Raw genomic sequence first — 15758 nt, forward strand, 5'->3', positions numbered from 1 at the left:
GAGGGTGGCGGAGGAGCTCCGGCGAGGCGGTGTGCGGGGCTAGAGCTCACCGGGCTAGAACGGCGGGCACTGGCTGGCGCAGGGAGTTGCGGGGAAGACGGCGATGCAGTTGCGGTGATGGAGAAGCGGCTAGGCGCGGCTTGTGCCGTCAACGACGACGGTGGCGCTGCGGGAGCTCGACGGCTGTGCTTGCGGTGGAGAAGGAGGCGGAAATGTGACACTGGAGGCGTGGCTGAGTGCGGGCGGGTGCTGGGGACTTGAAGGCGCGCGCCTGCCTGCCTTGGCCACGCTGGACAGAGCGCCGGCGACGCGCGGCCAGCCGCGATGTCCACGCGGCGCGCGGACTCTGCTCCGGTCGGCCACTGAAGAACGGACGATTCAGTTCGTCAGTCGCCCGAGCAGTGCCTGACAGCGCGTTTTCAAGTTGATTTACCGGCTAAACCGTGGCTCCAACTCGTAAACCGTCTTAACAAAAATCCTAGCCCTATGTACCAGCTTCAACTTTGGTTCAAGTACCTCGTTCTAATTCGCAACAGAGACGGAGTAATATCATCACTAAGATAGGGCTGTCAGGCTGTCAGTCGAGCAAACACTTAGAAAATTTTTGAAGTGCTGAAAACAGTGAAAAGCTGATTTTTGTGAGTCCAATTCAAACATGTTAGAAGCTAAATCAGTCCATGACATAAAAATAAAAGTTGTTCCTTATATCAAACACTACAACTTTGCTTTAGTGAACTCCTACATGCAAGGTCTCTAACACCTAGTTCAACTTTAGTCAAACATGCCACTTTGAAAACATGATACATACTCAAACCATGACTAAATGACCAATTTAGCCCTAGCCCTAAATACCAAAGTTGTTCATGATGATACTCTAAGCATGTTAAAACAATTTGCAAGGTCATTTAAGCATTTCATGTAGTAGTCACTCATATAGCTATTCAGGTCAACACATGAAATATCACTTAAGTGCTGGATCATGAAATGTGGCCTTCATGAACAAGGTTCCTTTTATTAACCTAAGTGTAGCTAAGGTGTTTTAGTGACTAGCACTACCCACTTGCATTCATTTGTACATGATCATATGCATATGTTCTAAGAAACACGAGATAACAAGCAATGTTTCATATGTTTCGATCAAATGTTTCAATTGTAAATGATGATTTATGAATGCTTGATGCTCATGCTCATGTTATGCAAGTCAAGTTATGCAAGGCTAACACCCGAGGTGTTACAGCAGCTGTGTACGAATTCATTGTATAACCATGAGAAAGAAACCCTTAGGAAGGGGATGATATTCAACACAATGTCAGAGATAAAACTCTTTCTTCAGGACTATGCTGTGTACCACCATAGACCGTACACCATCACTCATTCAGACCAGGAGTTGAGGTACCACTTGATATGTAAAAACGGTTGTCTGTGGAAGTTAAATGCACGAAGGAGACAGAGTGATGGTAAGTGGAGGATAAATAAAGTTGTTGAACTCCACACTTGCCTAGACAATAGGGGGAAGGAAAATCATCAGCAACTCACTACACGTTACCTTGCCCGTCGTATATTGGGGCTCGTTGATGACAATAACGACATCTCGGTGTCTTCTTTACAACAGTCTATATCTAGATTCGTTAGGTACGATGTGATGTACGGAAAGGCTTGGCGTGCTAAGCAAATTGCTCTGGCGATTCGATGGGGTACCTAGGAGAAAGCGTACAACAGGGTGCCCCACATCTTATGTGCAATGCATTATTACAACCCTGGCTTGAAATGGTTTATGGACACCGGAGGGATGTTTTTCCGGGACCCATTGAGGCATGTCCTCTATCGTGTGTTCTGATCATTCGCGCAAATAGAACATGCATTCCAGTTTTGTCGGCCAGTCGTACTTGTTGATGGCGCTTTCCTGATAGGAAAGTATAGGGGCACCTTGATGATGGTTGTTGCTGTTGATCCTAAGGACCAGATAGTACCCGTGGCTTTGCTTTGGTAGAGGGAGAGAACAATGAATCATGGTCATGGTTCATGCGGCTTCTACGTGTGCAAGTGCTTGGTCCAACTCACGCTATATGTTTGATCTCCGACCATCACGCAGGGATTCTTAATGCTACAACTGAGCATATAGATGGGTTCCTGCCTCTAGTACATAGATGGTGCATGAGACACTTTGCCGCTAATTTCTGGTGGCATCAGCGGAAGCAGGAGGTATGTGACAAGGTAAAGGCTCTATGTTATGTACGTACAGAGCACTAGTTTAAGGAGACAAAGAGAGAACTAGACAAGATGGTAAATGCAGCGGAAAAGGCCTGGTTAGAGGCCTAGATGGAACAGAAGGCTCAGTGGACGTTAGCATATGACAAGGGGGGTTTCAGGTATGGCATCATGACCACTAACTCCTCAAAGTCCTTCAACCGTGTATTCACCGAAGTTCGATCGTTGCCTGTGTTTGGAATTGTTGAGTTCTCCTTTCATAAGTGCAACGAATATTTTGTGAAGAGGTGGGAACTTGCACAGAGAAATATAGCTGAGTAGGGGCGTTTTGGAAAGGCTGGAGCTAAACATTTGAAGGAGGCCGAGGAATTGGCCAAGCAGCACACCGCCGAGCCGTATGGACCCTGTCGTCATATCTTTAGTGTACGGGGCAAGGGTGGCACAAGCTTGGGCGGCAAACGTTATGGTGGATGAAACTACCGAGTTGATCTTGAAAAGGTAGAGTGCATTTGCAACGTCCTTCAGATCATGCATGCCCCATGCTCTCATATGATCACGGCCTGCAGGGTTCGTGGTTACAACTATGAGGATTTGCCATATATGTCACCCTTATATCTCCGTTCGAACACCGTTAATATTTGGGAGATGAGCTTCGAGCCATACCTTGACCCAACACAGTGGCCACCTTATAATGGTTATGACTACGTGCCGCATCCGGATCTAATAAAGGTAGGGAAGGGTAGGAGGAAGAAGAAGCGACTAAAGGGGGACATGGACGCTATGAGAGGGTACATCAAAGACATGTACGGTGGGGGAGACTTCAACAAGACCCGTGGCAGGAATCTTTGCTCCGTTTACAAATAATCTAGCCACAAGGCTAGCCGGCATAGAATACAGCAGGTGATTTCATATTGTGTTCGTATTGCATAACAAGTAGTTCAAATTATGTAATGCTACATAATGTTAATCTAAAAATTGTTATTTTGAATACTCTAACCCTTTATTTATCATTTTGTAACATGATAGCTCCTCCCACGCCGCACTAGCTGTACCCCCTTCTTGATGTGGAGTACGATGACCCCCTTCTTCTACCGGACGACGATGTTTCCAAGAGGTGTTCAAGGGATCCTTACATTCGTGGGACTTAGTTCATTACGTCGAACTTATGTCGAACGAATATTATCGTCGAAAACTTGTAGACTCATAAACCAATCAAAACGTTGTGTGGCAACTTGTCGTCCATTTATTTGCTTTATGTTCGTTTTATACAACACTTGTAGTTTTGTACAGCACCGACAACAACTCAATTGTAGCTGACCGTTGTCTATCCGCGTCACTGTCGCGCCGTGGTCTATGGCGCGTCACTGACACGCCATGTACTATGGCGTGGCACAGACGCGCCGTGGGCTCTGGCACGGCACAACCATGCCTATGGAGCACCAGAACCTAGGCTATGGTGCGACAAATGATTATGTTCGTTTTAGAAATTTTGAACGCATGATACAAACAGATGTGATCACTTAAGATCGATCATGGGTAATTCGAGTACATGATACATGGGTACAATACATCAGTAGTTCAAATGGAATATAAGACAACACAATAGAATTTCTACTACATAGCTACATTGATCATTAATAAAGCATGGAACTAATAGACGGCGCAATAAAAAACCCTCAGTCAGAAACATACTAAGTAAGCAACTCATCGTCCGAGTACCAATCCTCAACCACAACCCTGTTGCTGTGGCTAGGGTCACCTGCATTGCTCTGATCTGCCTTTTGCCTGTAGTAAGTGGCCTCCGCTTCATCTGCGACCTCTGTGGCCTGAGTGAAGAACGCGTCGTCATCCTCCTCCACCTGCAAGCCCACCTCTGCTAGAGCGATGAGCTCGCTCAGTCTGGCAGTGTCGTCCTCAGTCTCCTTCACCTACAAGCTCGCCTCTGCTAGAACGATGAGCTCGCTGAGTCTGGTAGTGTCGTCCTCATCCTCGTTCCTCTCATCAGACAACACAATCGGTGATTCAACGGTGCGACCAGCTCACTTTCTATGCTCATCTAGCTTCCTTTCCACGTACATTGCACGGGCCACCTCTATAGCATGGTCCTTGATGTATCCAATCCCTTTATGTATAAAATGCAATCAGTTAGCAACGCGATTATATTACATTTAAAATCAGGCAACGAAAAAAGGCTTTCAAGCACTCACTGACACATAATGAAACAACATGCTTGTTCAAGACCTGCATCTGTACTCTTGTCTCCTCCCTTGCCTCCTTCATTGCCCTCTCCTCCTCTAATGCCACCCGCCTCTCCAATCCTCATTTGACAAGCCCAACGTCGATCGGGTTACAAATACCGCGCTGTCTAGCAAACTCACGCATCTTATCTTTGTAATGTTTAACGAAAAGGTTGACGTAGTCAGGTCCATATCCCCTCTTCCGTGTAATTACTTGCTTCCCCTTCAGTTCATCCAAGAACTTAGCTTGACCATCATAACATTCCCACCTGCATTTCCCTGTGCTCTGTTCAAACGATATATTATATCATATATGCCTTAGCAAAATAAACAAAATACGATTTCATGGTTACCACAAAAATAACCAACCTCATCATAGTCAATCATACGGCCGCAATAATGGCCTATTCCAAGCTCCAAAGGGACTAGACCGTAGTTGGATTTAACAACACATTCGCACTTGACTGGCGATGCTTTATAGATTAACCTTTCTTTCATCTTTTGCTTTGCTTTTGGAGGTTTTTCGGGTCATTTGTTCTTATGACCATACAATCACTCCTTGAAACGACACTTCGCCATTGAATACACCTAAATAACGTGACATTAGTACATGACACATATAGCTCAATATTTCAATAAATACACTTTGCACTTACTTCATGCTTATTTGAACATACAAACTCCAACGTATTGTCAGGGTTTATCACGGCTCGGTCTCCGCAATAGCACAGAGGAGGTTCCTCAAGTCGACTAACTGTGGCTAACTGCTTCTCCTTAGCCGTCATTGGAGGGGGTTAGGGGGAGGTGGAACCCACCGCTCGAAGTGCTCTCGTGGATGTCGTCCTCTCCATCAATCGTCGAAAAGGAGGTACCTAGGGTCAAACTTGTCTGCACCGTCGATCCACTAAAAGAAAAAGCACCTCTCATGATCCTACACAACAAAAATTCAACAAAATATTAGTAATCTAGTAATACAAATGAAGAAGAAAAAGATAATGGAAACAATTACTTATATTAAAACGACTGCACGTGTAGAAGCAATAAGCCGTTGTGTCCGGATGTATCGATTGAAACACGTTGACCGGACGACCACAGTCACGATTAGGGACATAGAGTTTAGGAGGGACGGGGGCATCTTTGCTAGACTCGTCGGGGTACATTTCTCTAGGACGACCCCGTTTTCGCCATAACTGCTCCCGAAACATGTCTTCCATCTAATAAAACGGTTCAAATTAAACATCAATCAAAACAAGGCAAATTAATGTAAAATGTAATCATTTGCAATGCAACTAAAATTTTATAAGCAACAATTATAGCAACAAAAATATACATGGCAAACATACTTCTAACTAAATAATTAACCTTAACATTGATAAAATCAAACTAATATCTTCACCATAGTTCTCAAACATAATTTTTCTACTAACCTTAACTCCCATTCATAATATCATATCCACCGTTCAAACGAAATTAAAATGTGCGACATTACCTTGAACTAGGACGAGGAGGGAGGGAGGCGGCCGGGGAATGAAAGGGAAGGGAGGGAGGTGGCAATGGAGAGCCGGGCTGCCGCCGTTCGTGGCGCGGCGGCCGGCGTGCTTGGCGACGGGCGGGCGCGGGAGCGACACCTAGGCGGCCTTGCTGCTCGGGCAGCGGGACTGGTCGTGGGGTTATACCCGGCTCTACCGCGCCACGGATCAGGGCGCGGCACTGCCACGCCAAAATCGGTGGCGCGGCAGAGCCCTGCCACATCATCGGTCAGCGCTTCTGGTCGCCGCCACGTCAGCCATTTGCCGCGCCGCCATGCATAGCGCGGCACAGGCATTTAACCGCGTCAGGGCAATAGACGCGGCAAAAAAGTGTTAGTTTTTTTAAAAAAAAACAATAGTGTTGGATTTAAAATTAGTTTCGAAAAAATGTTAAAATTAAAAAAAATCCAGCTAGCTGGGGTATGGAGCCAGATTCCTTGCGCGCGTGCGCGGCATCCGGACCGTCCCTTTGCCCCTGTTGCGCCCTGATACGAATCGCCGCCCCCCGTGATCAGATAAGGAGGAGACGCGTATGCCCTTTTTTCGTTTCATTCAGGCGGAAAGCGCCGCACCGCGATCGGACAATATATACGAATACGCTCACGGTGCGGTGCGCAGACGGGGAATATACCGGGGGCCTTGGCGCGAACGCTCGCTCGCTCGCTCGGTTTGCGCGCGGTGGGCGGGGCGTGGAGGTGATTTGATCGATCACGTGCAGCAGGTGTAGATGAAGCTGATCGATCAGGGAGAGGGAGGGATCGGAACCCGGCAGCTTTTGCTCTGCGGGGGTGGCGTGGGTGTGGGCATGGGCGCTCGCGACCCGGTGAGGGCGACGGCCGACGGGCGCGGGGAGGGGAGGGGAGGGGAGGGGAGTGGGGAATCCGGATCTTTTCGTGGCTGAGGGCGGGGCGCCGGCGCGGGCTCGCGTCCGAGCAGCCTCCACGTCCGTCGTCCGCGATCCATCGTTGGTGCTCTGGATAAATTAACAGGCGAGGATCCATGGACTAGCTGCCAATATTCTCCGGCCAACTTGTTACGCGGATAAGAAGTGCTGTCGAACAAAAGCTCTCGGCGCTGGTGTGTGAGACCTGAGGTCGGCACGGAATTTTAGCTATCCCTGCCGCGGTCCAAACTCCAAAGCGAGGGCCTCCGACTGTTCCAGACTGTTGAGGACTTGAGGTTTTGTTGTTTGGAGTAGGACGTTTTGTTGTTTATTAGCTGCTTATTAAACCCACACACAACGTACGAGCGCCGGTTCAGGGAAATTTGTCAAGCCATACTAGTAGCCGCATGCAATCCAAATAAGACCCTTAATTGTGACTCTGGCTGGCTTGCGAGAAGCAAAGCCAGCTCCAGGTAATTCTTGCATCAGTGGTGTCGGATCGAATTTTGGAGGGGTTAACATCATGCATCGCGTGCGCTGCACGCACCTATCTGATCTCTTTTTTCTTCGTGTTCTTTCTTGTTTTTGGTTCCTCTATCTATATAAATTAAGGGTTATCATACATATTTGTAACGACGACCATATAGGGATCTTCAGAAGAAAAAAAAAAGACGGATAGATGTCCTCACAATACTGTGGAATATCACGAGAGGATTAGAGAACGATGTGCAGTCATCTTCCCTTAGATATGAGCTGTTTGGACAAAGTGGGTAAAAGATTGATTAGGCCTACTTTTACAGACAGCTCAACTCTCTGATGTGAGCTGTTGGTTCATGTAATACACATTAATCAATTTCTGCGAGTGCATAACACGTACTTTGTTTCAACGATAATAGAAAAATTCCTTAGTAGTTTTGCACCTCACTGTTCTGTGTGAATATAACAATCTAGATATTGATATGACAATGACCAAGAAATATATTCTCGTGTGTAATACTTATTTGCGGTCGATCAACAACAGTGGTTTTGCTGAAAAGAAAAACCATGGTAATATTCGTTACCACCGAAAAATCTAGATAAGCATTTTCGAAAAAAAATCCAAAGTCGAACATGACACTTTTTATCTTTTTTCAACTAAGGAAATTATTCTTCCAAGTTTTTGTTGTTTCTATTGCTCATCACGTGCACCCGAAAATAGAAAGTTAAGTGACCTCGTACTGCTTTGCATGCTATATATGCTAACTACTACCAAATTGAACTATACAACAACCGGTTATTTCTCCCATCCCCAACAACCGGTTTTTGCTCCCACTGCTTGTCTGCTCTCCGCTCCCTCTGCTGTTGCCCCCAGGCTGCCACCACCACCCCGGCGCAGGCGCGTGGGGGTGCGGACGTCCTCGGCGCTGTGGCGGGCGTCCCCGGCCGCCGCCACCGCGACGGCATGGGCGCTAGTGCTGGATATCGATATGACTCGACTTGTTATAGCTCGGCTCGTTATAGCTCGTTATACAAACGAGCCAGAAGATTAGCTCGGCTCGATTCGTTAGCGAGCTCGAGCTAGCTCGTTTGGCTCACGAGCCAAAGTACAAAAACATAGTACATAAAGATTATAACTACAAGTTAGCAACAAACACAACATATGCATATTTAAAATAGAATAAACAAAATACATATGAATTTTAGACTCATCTCGCGTGAGCAAGATGCCGTGGGGTGGGCTTGTGGGGTGACTGGGTGAAGCCATGTGATCTAACGGTCTAGGGCTTTAGTGTTTAATCATGTTGGGCCATAAGCGGAGGGATATATGCACTGCATAAAGTTGTATTGGACTAGACCGAGGGATATATGGGCCGATTGTAGTTGTTGTCATATTAATTACCTTGGCTCATTTTGGCTCACGAGTGGATCACGAGCTTGCTCGAGCTGGTTCGTTAATTAACCAAGCTAGCACGAGCTGGCTCATTAATTAAAAATTCAAATGAGCCGAGTTCGAGCCGAGCCACTAACGAGCGAGTCGAGCGAGCTAGCGAGTTACGAGTTTTTGGTCCAGGCCTAGCGGGCGCGGACGTCGCCGGCAGGCGTCCCCAACGCTCCTCTAGAGTCCGGACCCCGTCGGGCCTGTGCGGGAAGGGAATAGAAGGGATAAGGTTGGAGAGGGTGGGTCTCACCGCAATTTGTAAATAATTTCTATTTTTTCTAAAATTTATGAATAATTTGACATATATTTCTCTGATACCTGGAATCCATAGAAATAATTTATAATTTTTTTAAAAATTGGTATATATTTATGTTATTTACAAATTATATCACTTTGTCTAATAAATTACCCTGAAGAAATTATTGTAAATATAGTAATAAGATGGCGTAAATATAGCTAGAAGACAGTGTAGGTGATGAGCAAAAAGTTGGTGGTTGAGAGGAGCTAAAACAACCTGTTGTTGGCTAGACAAATTTTTTATTTAATGTTTATAAAATTCTTACGACACTTCAATCAAAATTGGCTTAAAACCGTCGTGCACCTCTTGAAGCATTGCCCATATTCCTTGTGGACCGGAACGCCATTTATGAATAGCTAGCATCTGGTACCTTCACTATGGACTACATGGTGGAAGAATAGTGGAGTGAGGTAGCTCTAGGCTCTAGCCATAGGAATAGGATACCCGTGAAAAGCACTTGAGTCGGTTTTGATCTTGGTATGTTATGATATGCCTCTGTCCTAATATATTTTTATTCATTCTATCTAAGTTAACCTATATTAAGTTTGACTATATTTATAAAAAAAAATAATATTTTAACATTATAGAAGCTTTATTAGAAATATTATTGAATGTTTTTTATAGCTTCCTTATCTTTTTGATGTGGTAGAAGTTAATATTTTTTCATATTCTTAGATAAAATATGAGACGGGTTAATTTGGGGGGTGGGGGGTCCAACTGTTGTCTCCTACCGCTCTGGCGGACGGCACCTCCACCGCTCTGTCGTGTCGCCGTCTCGACTGCCACCATGACCGTATCGCGATAGCTGCCCCCCCCCCCCCCGCCCCCCCCCCCCCCCCCGCTCTTCTACTTCCTTCATCGGCTACATGCGGATGGTTTATGCGAGTGCGCGAACGCGTGCCACCCATGACGTGTTTGAGTTTGTGCAAATAAATTGTGATGCTACGTCAGAAATATCCTTCAGCTGCAAACCCACGTACGTCCTCTATTTCATACAGCTAGCTTATGTTCAACAGTCACCAGCAAAAAGAACTTCAACAATCAGTGGAGGAAGTGTATTCTTATATATATATATATATATAAAGCAGCGAAGAAAGGCTAGAGGTTTAAAGTACTTTACTTTGCCTGAGGCTCTGGGCTAACAAAAGCGTGAGCTACGTAGTGCACAGCTTCTACAAACAAGCGTGATGAGAAGCTAGAGTGCCGAAACATCTTTTCTATCGGCGGCCGGCAGCAGCTGTACTGGACTGGAAGAGGTGTTGGCTTCTCTGCATGCCGCCGTGGACCGTCCCCGCCCGATGACCCGCCACCTCAGTGTTGAGAAGCGTCAAGTCCATCACGAGACTACGAGAGGACATGCGGCGTCGCACGGCGATATCTTGGCCTTTTTTAAAGTGCCGATCGATCAATAATGTGTCGCACCCCAGCTGTCTAAAGAGAACAGATACGAGCTTGTGTCCAAGCGTACGTGGCATCATATCGTGTGACAGATTATGTGTACTCCCTGAAGCTCCTTTCTTTCGATTCCCTATTCCCTAAGGCTGCTTGTGCGTGGCAGCAGGCCCTCCTGTGGTGTACTTGAGTACTTGTGACACTGTGCAAGCGTGAGCATACGTAGGTCGGTTGGGCTTGCTGAATCACTATTAGGAGACGGCTGGAGTGTTCTAGATTTTGTCGAGTGTTTTTTATTGGACACTCGATAAAGAGACGGTTTGCCGAGTGTCAAATAGAAAACTCTCGGCAAACAAATGACACTCAACAAAAGGTGATTTGCCGAGTGCCGAACACTCGGCAAAGAATAACACTCGGCAAAGACCAGATTTGCCGAGTGTCAAACAATAACACTCGGCAAAGGGCCACCGCCGTTAATCCTTTGCCGAGTGTCTTCTCCTGACACTCGGCAAAGATGCTCTTTTGCTGAGTGTCATTTTTTGACACTCGGCAAACCATATTTTTTTCACTTTTGACCTCTAAACTTTTTCTACAGTCCTCAGACAATACCTGGTACTCCATATTTCAATGTGGCACATTTCTCGGACTTTTTCTATATTGCTTTAATTTATTTCATTTAATTGAATTTTCTTGGATAATTCAAATTATAACTGCTAGTCATTCGAATAATGAAAAAATGAATGGAAAAATGATATTCATGTTATTTAGTATAATGTGAGGCCATATCCAGGAACAGACCACCAATTTCGAACATCTTGTTCACGAAACATGACCACGAACTTGCGGTCGAGTTGTTTTTAAATTCTATAAAAAACAAACGAAGTCCAAAAATCATGAAACTTGTCAAGATGTCAAGATATCATATGTGGCGGCTGTGATAAAAAATTGAGGAGGTTTTGCGCAAGTTGTCACGTACGATGCTTGCAAACCGAAGTCAGGCGCCAACTGTCGGTGCAGAAAGTGACCAACTAGTAAATATTTGTAGTTTTGTTGTACGTTGTGATCGGAGATGGCCTAGCACTCAATGACACAGGATTTATACTGATTCAGGCAACGTGCCCTACGTCCAATCGGGATCGGTCGGTGACTTTATTCCTGAGCCCAAGTGCTCGAAGTTTGCAGTGGGGTTACAAACAAGAAGGAGAAAGATGGAGGTGTACAAGAGGTCCGGTCGGCTCCGGTCGAAAGGGCCAAGAGTGACAGGAACTTCGCTATGAGCTAAGTGTTCAAGCAGGTGCTTGAGGTCCGAACCTGGTGGTTCTGTGGTTGTGAGCTATCGATCTAAGGAGCTCTGATCTACTGGAATCGGTCTCCTTTATTGGAGGAAGCGCACCCCTTTTTATAGATGAAGAAGACGGCTTTACAGGTGAGAGGAAAAGAGTGCGTATGCTACTGATCCTTGTTATCCACACCTACCGAGCCTTGTTGCCCACACGCCCACACCAGCGGGTACCAGATAATAATGGGCGCCTACAATACTGTTGATGTCACTGTAGAATGTCAGATGCACACGGGAGGTCGTGCTGCCTTTTTCAGGGATAGTGGACGTCGGTACCTGCAAATACCGTTTGATGCCTAGAGTCATGTGAGGAGTCCCTCTATGTTCAACCGGTACGGTAAATCCTGGTGCCCATACCACCATCGATGTCCAAAGACACACGGTGGGCCTTACCGTATGGGAGTTTTAGCGGCCCCTGCAATACTGTAGAAGGAGATGTCGACGCCAACAATACTGTTTATGTCAGGGTGGCTGCAGAGTACTATTCCGTGCAGGGTATGGTCCCTGGTATAGTAGTTTTAACTTGTGAGCATTGCTTTGTCTTTCTCCGCACGTCTTCTGGTTCCTACCTAACGGGTGTCCCCGGTCGGATAGCTCCAGTCGGCTCTGAGTGCGCCGGTCGGAGAAGAGCGATGAGCAGGGTTCCTATAAGCCCCGGTCGGAGGGACACGGGATCAGAGTCGAAAGTAGCGCTTTGGGCCAGGCCTTTCGATCAGAGAGGGCGTCTGGAGGCGGTTGGAGGCCGAAGCGAGTGCTCCGATCGGAGTAGTGGGCCCAAGGGGTCGACGAGCGGGCGCCGCTCCTTTTGGTCCAGACCTTTTGGTCAGCGACTGAGTCGTCCTTCCGGCCTGTTGAATTTAGACTCTTGGGCCGAGCCTTAGCGCGGAAGCCAGTCCCCGAGGGACCCCGAGTTTATGAACCCGACAAGAGGCATGCCATATAAGTGGGGATGCATCAACACATATTTGAGAAATCCAATATGTTCAACTCATTCCTTAGCTTGTAAAACATTTTCTCATCCAATGGCTTGGTGAATATATCAGCAAGTTGATCTTCGGTGCCAACACTCTCAATGCAAATGTCCTCTTTTTGTTGGTGATCTCTTATGAAATAGTTGCGGACATCAATGTGCTTTGTTCTTGCATGTTGAACCAGATTATTGGTCAACTTGATTGCACTCTCATTGTCACATAGCAATGGCACTTTCTTGAACTTGATTTCAAAGTCACTCAAAGTGGCCTTCATCCAAAGTATTTATGCACAACAACTACCGGCGGATATGTATTCGGCTTCGGTGGTTGATAATGCAACACTATTTTACTTATTTGATGACCATGAAACAAGTGATCTTCCCAACAATCGATATGTGCCCGAGGTGCTCTTCCTTTCAACCTTACATCCCGCATAATCTGAGTCGGAGTAACCAACTAGCTCAAACTTTGCTCCTTTGGGATACCATAAACCAACATTTGGTGTATGCTTCAAGTATCTCAATATTCTCTTTATAGCCTTCAAATGACTTTCTCTTGGTGAGGCTTGAGATCTTGCACATATGCATACACTAAACATGACATCCGGCCTTGATGTGGTCACATAGAGTAGGCTTCCAATCATAGACTGATATAATTTTTGATTCACCATATTGCCACTTGCATCACTATCTAAGTTACCATTTGTTCTCATTGGTGTGCTAATGACTTTGCTATCACTCATGCCAAACTTCTTGATCATGTCCTTGATATACTTGCCTTGACTCACAAAAGTACCATTCTTCAATTGCTTGATGTGAAGACCAAGGAAGTAACTCAACTCTATAATTATAGACATCTTGATTGGTTGATCCAAATATGATGTCATCAACATAGATTTGCAACATACATAAATCTTTTCCAATCTTTTTGATGAAAAGAGTGGTGTCAACCTTACCCATCATAAACCCTTTAGAGAGTAGAAAGTCTCTTAATCTCTCATACCATACTTTAGGTGCTTGCTTCAAGCCATACAATGCCTTCTTCAATTTGTACACATGGTCAGGCTTCTTGTCATCTTCAAAACCAAGAGGTTGCTCAACATATACTTCTTCATTGATGTAACCATTGAAAAATGCACTCTTAACATCTATTTGATAGAGCTTGATGTTGTGAGCACAAGCATAGGCTAGCAAGATTCTAATTGCTTCTAATCTAGCAACTGGGGCATATGTTTCTCCAAAGTCAAGACCTTCAACTTGTTTATAGCCTTGTACTACCAATCTTGCTTTGTTCCTTACTACTATCCCATCTTGATCTTGCTTGTTTCTAAAGACCCATTTGGTTCCAATTACATTGTGTCCCTTTGGTCTTTCTACTAATTCTCATACTTGATTTCTTGTGAAGTTATTCAATTCTTTATGCATAGCATTCACCCAATCAACATCCTTCAATGCTTTATCTATCTTCTTTGGTTCAATGGATGACACAAATGAGAAATACTCACAAAATGATGCTAATATTGATCTTGTTTGTACACCTCCTAAAATATTACCAATGATAGTGTCCAATGGATGATCCCTTGCAATATTAGTTGGTTGGAGGATTGGAACTTGATTGCTTGCACTTGTTTGATCATTGGGTTGAAATGATATACTAGCCACTTGATCTTGTTCATTATCATGAGAGCCACTTGTACTAAATTGATTTGTATCATCTTACACAATTGAGTAGGAGAGCACTTGCACTTGATCATCTTCATCATCATTTACTTGCCTAGGCCTTAATTCACCAATATCCATGTTCTTTATGGTATTTGAAAATTAAATGCCTCTAACATCTTCCAAGTTCTCATTCTCTACTTGTGAACCATTGGTTTCATCAAATTCAATATCATGAACTTGCTCAAGAGTACCACTATCCAAATTTCAAACTCTATATGCTTTGCTTATAGTGGAATAACCAAGTAGGAATCCTTTATCACATTTTTTGTCAAACTTGCCCAATCTAGTGCCTTTCTTCAAGATATAGCATTTACAACCAAAGACCCAAAAATATGCAATGTTGGGCTTTCTACAATTCAAGAGCTCATATGGTATCTTCTCTTTCAATGGATGACAATAGAGGCGGTTGCTACAATAGCAAGCCATGTTGATAGCTTCGGCCCAAAAAGATTGACTAACATTATACTCACTAAGCATAGACCTTGCCATATCAATAAGTGTTCTATTTTTCCTCTCAACAAGGTCATTTGATTGTGGAGTGTACTTGACCGAGAATTGATGTCTAATTCCAAATTCATCACACAACTCATTAATTCCAGTGTTCTTGAACTCACTACCATTGTCACTTCTAACTCTCTTGATGGTTGTTTTAAACTCATTGTGAATGCCCTTGACAAATAATTTGAATATTGCAAACACATCACTTTTGTCCACTAGAAAGAATACCCATGTGTATCTAGTATAATCATCCACTATCATAAAGTCATATTTGTTACCACCGATGCTAGTGTATTATGTTGGCCCAAACAAATCCATGTGCAATAACCAAATGCTTTGCTAGTGCTCATTGTGCTTTTCTTTGGATGGGTATTTCAAACTTATTTGTCGGCTTGACAAGAGCTATAAAGCTTATCCTTTTTAAACACAACATCTTTCAAGCCTCTAACCAAGTCATACTTAACCAATCTATTCAATTGTTTTATTCCAATATGACCAAGCCTTCTATGCCATAACCAACCCATGCTAGACTTAGTGAATAAGCATGTAGATAATTTAGCTTCACTAGCATTGAAATCAACTAAGTATATATTCTCATATCTAAAGCCCTTGAAAATCAAGTTAGAGCCATCTACACTTATAATCTCTACATCATCTACCCCAAATATGTATTTGAATCCAAGATCACATAATTGAGCCATGGATAGCAAATTAAAGTTCAAGCTCTCTACTAGCAACACATTAGATATGCTCATGTCATTGGA

This window comes from Miscanthus floridulus, chromosome 17 (assembly GCF_019320115.1).
Source record: "Miscanthus floridulus cultivar M001 chromosome 17, ASM1932011v1, whole genome shotgun sequence".
Taxonomy (NCBI): domain Eukaryota; kingdom Viridiplantae; phylum Streptophyta; class Magnoliopsida; order Poales; family Poaceae; genus Miscanthus; species Miscanthus floridulus.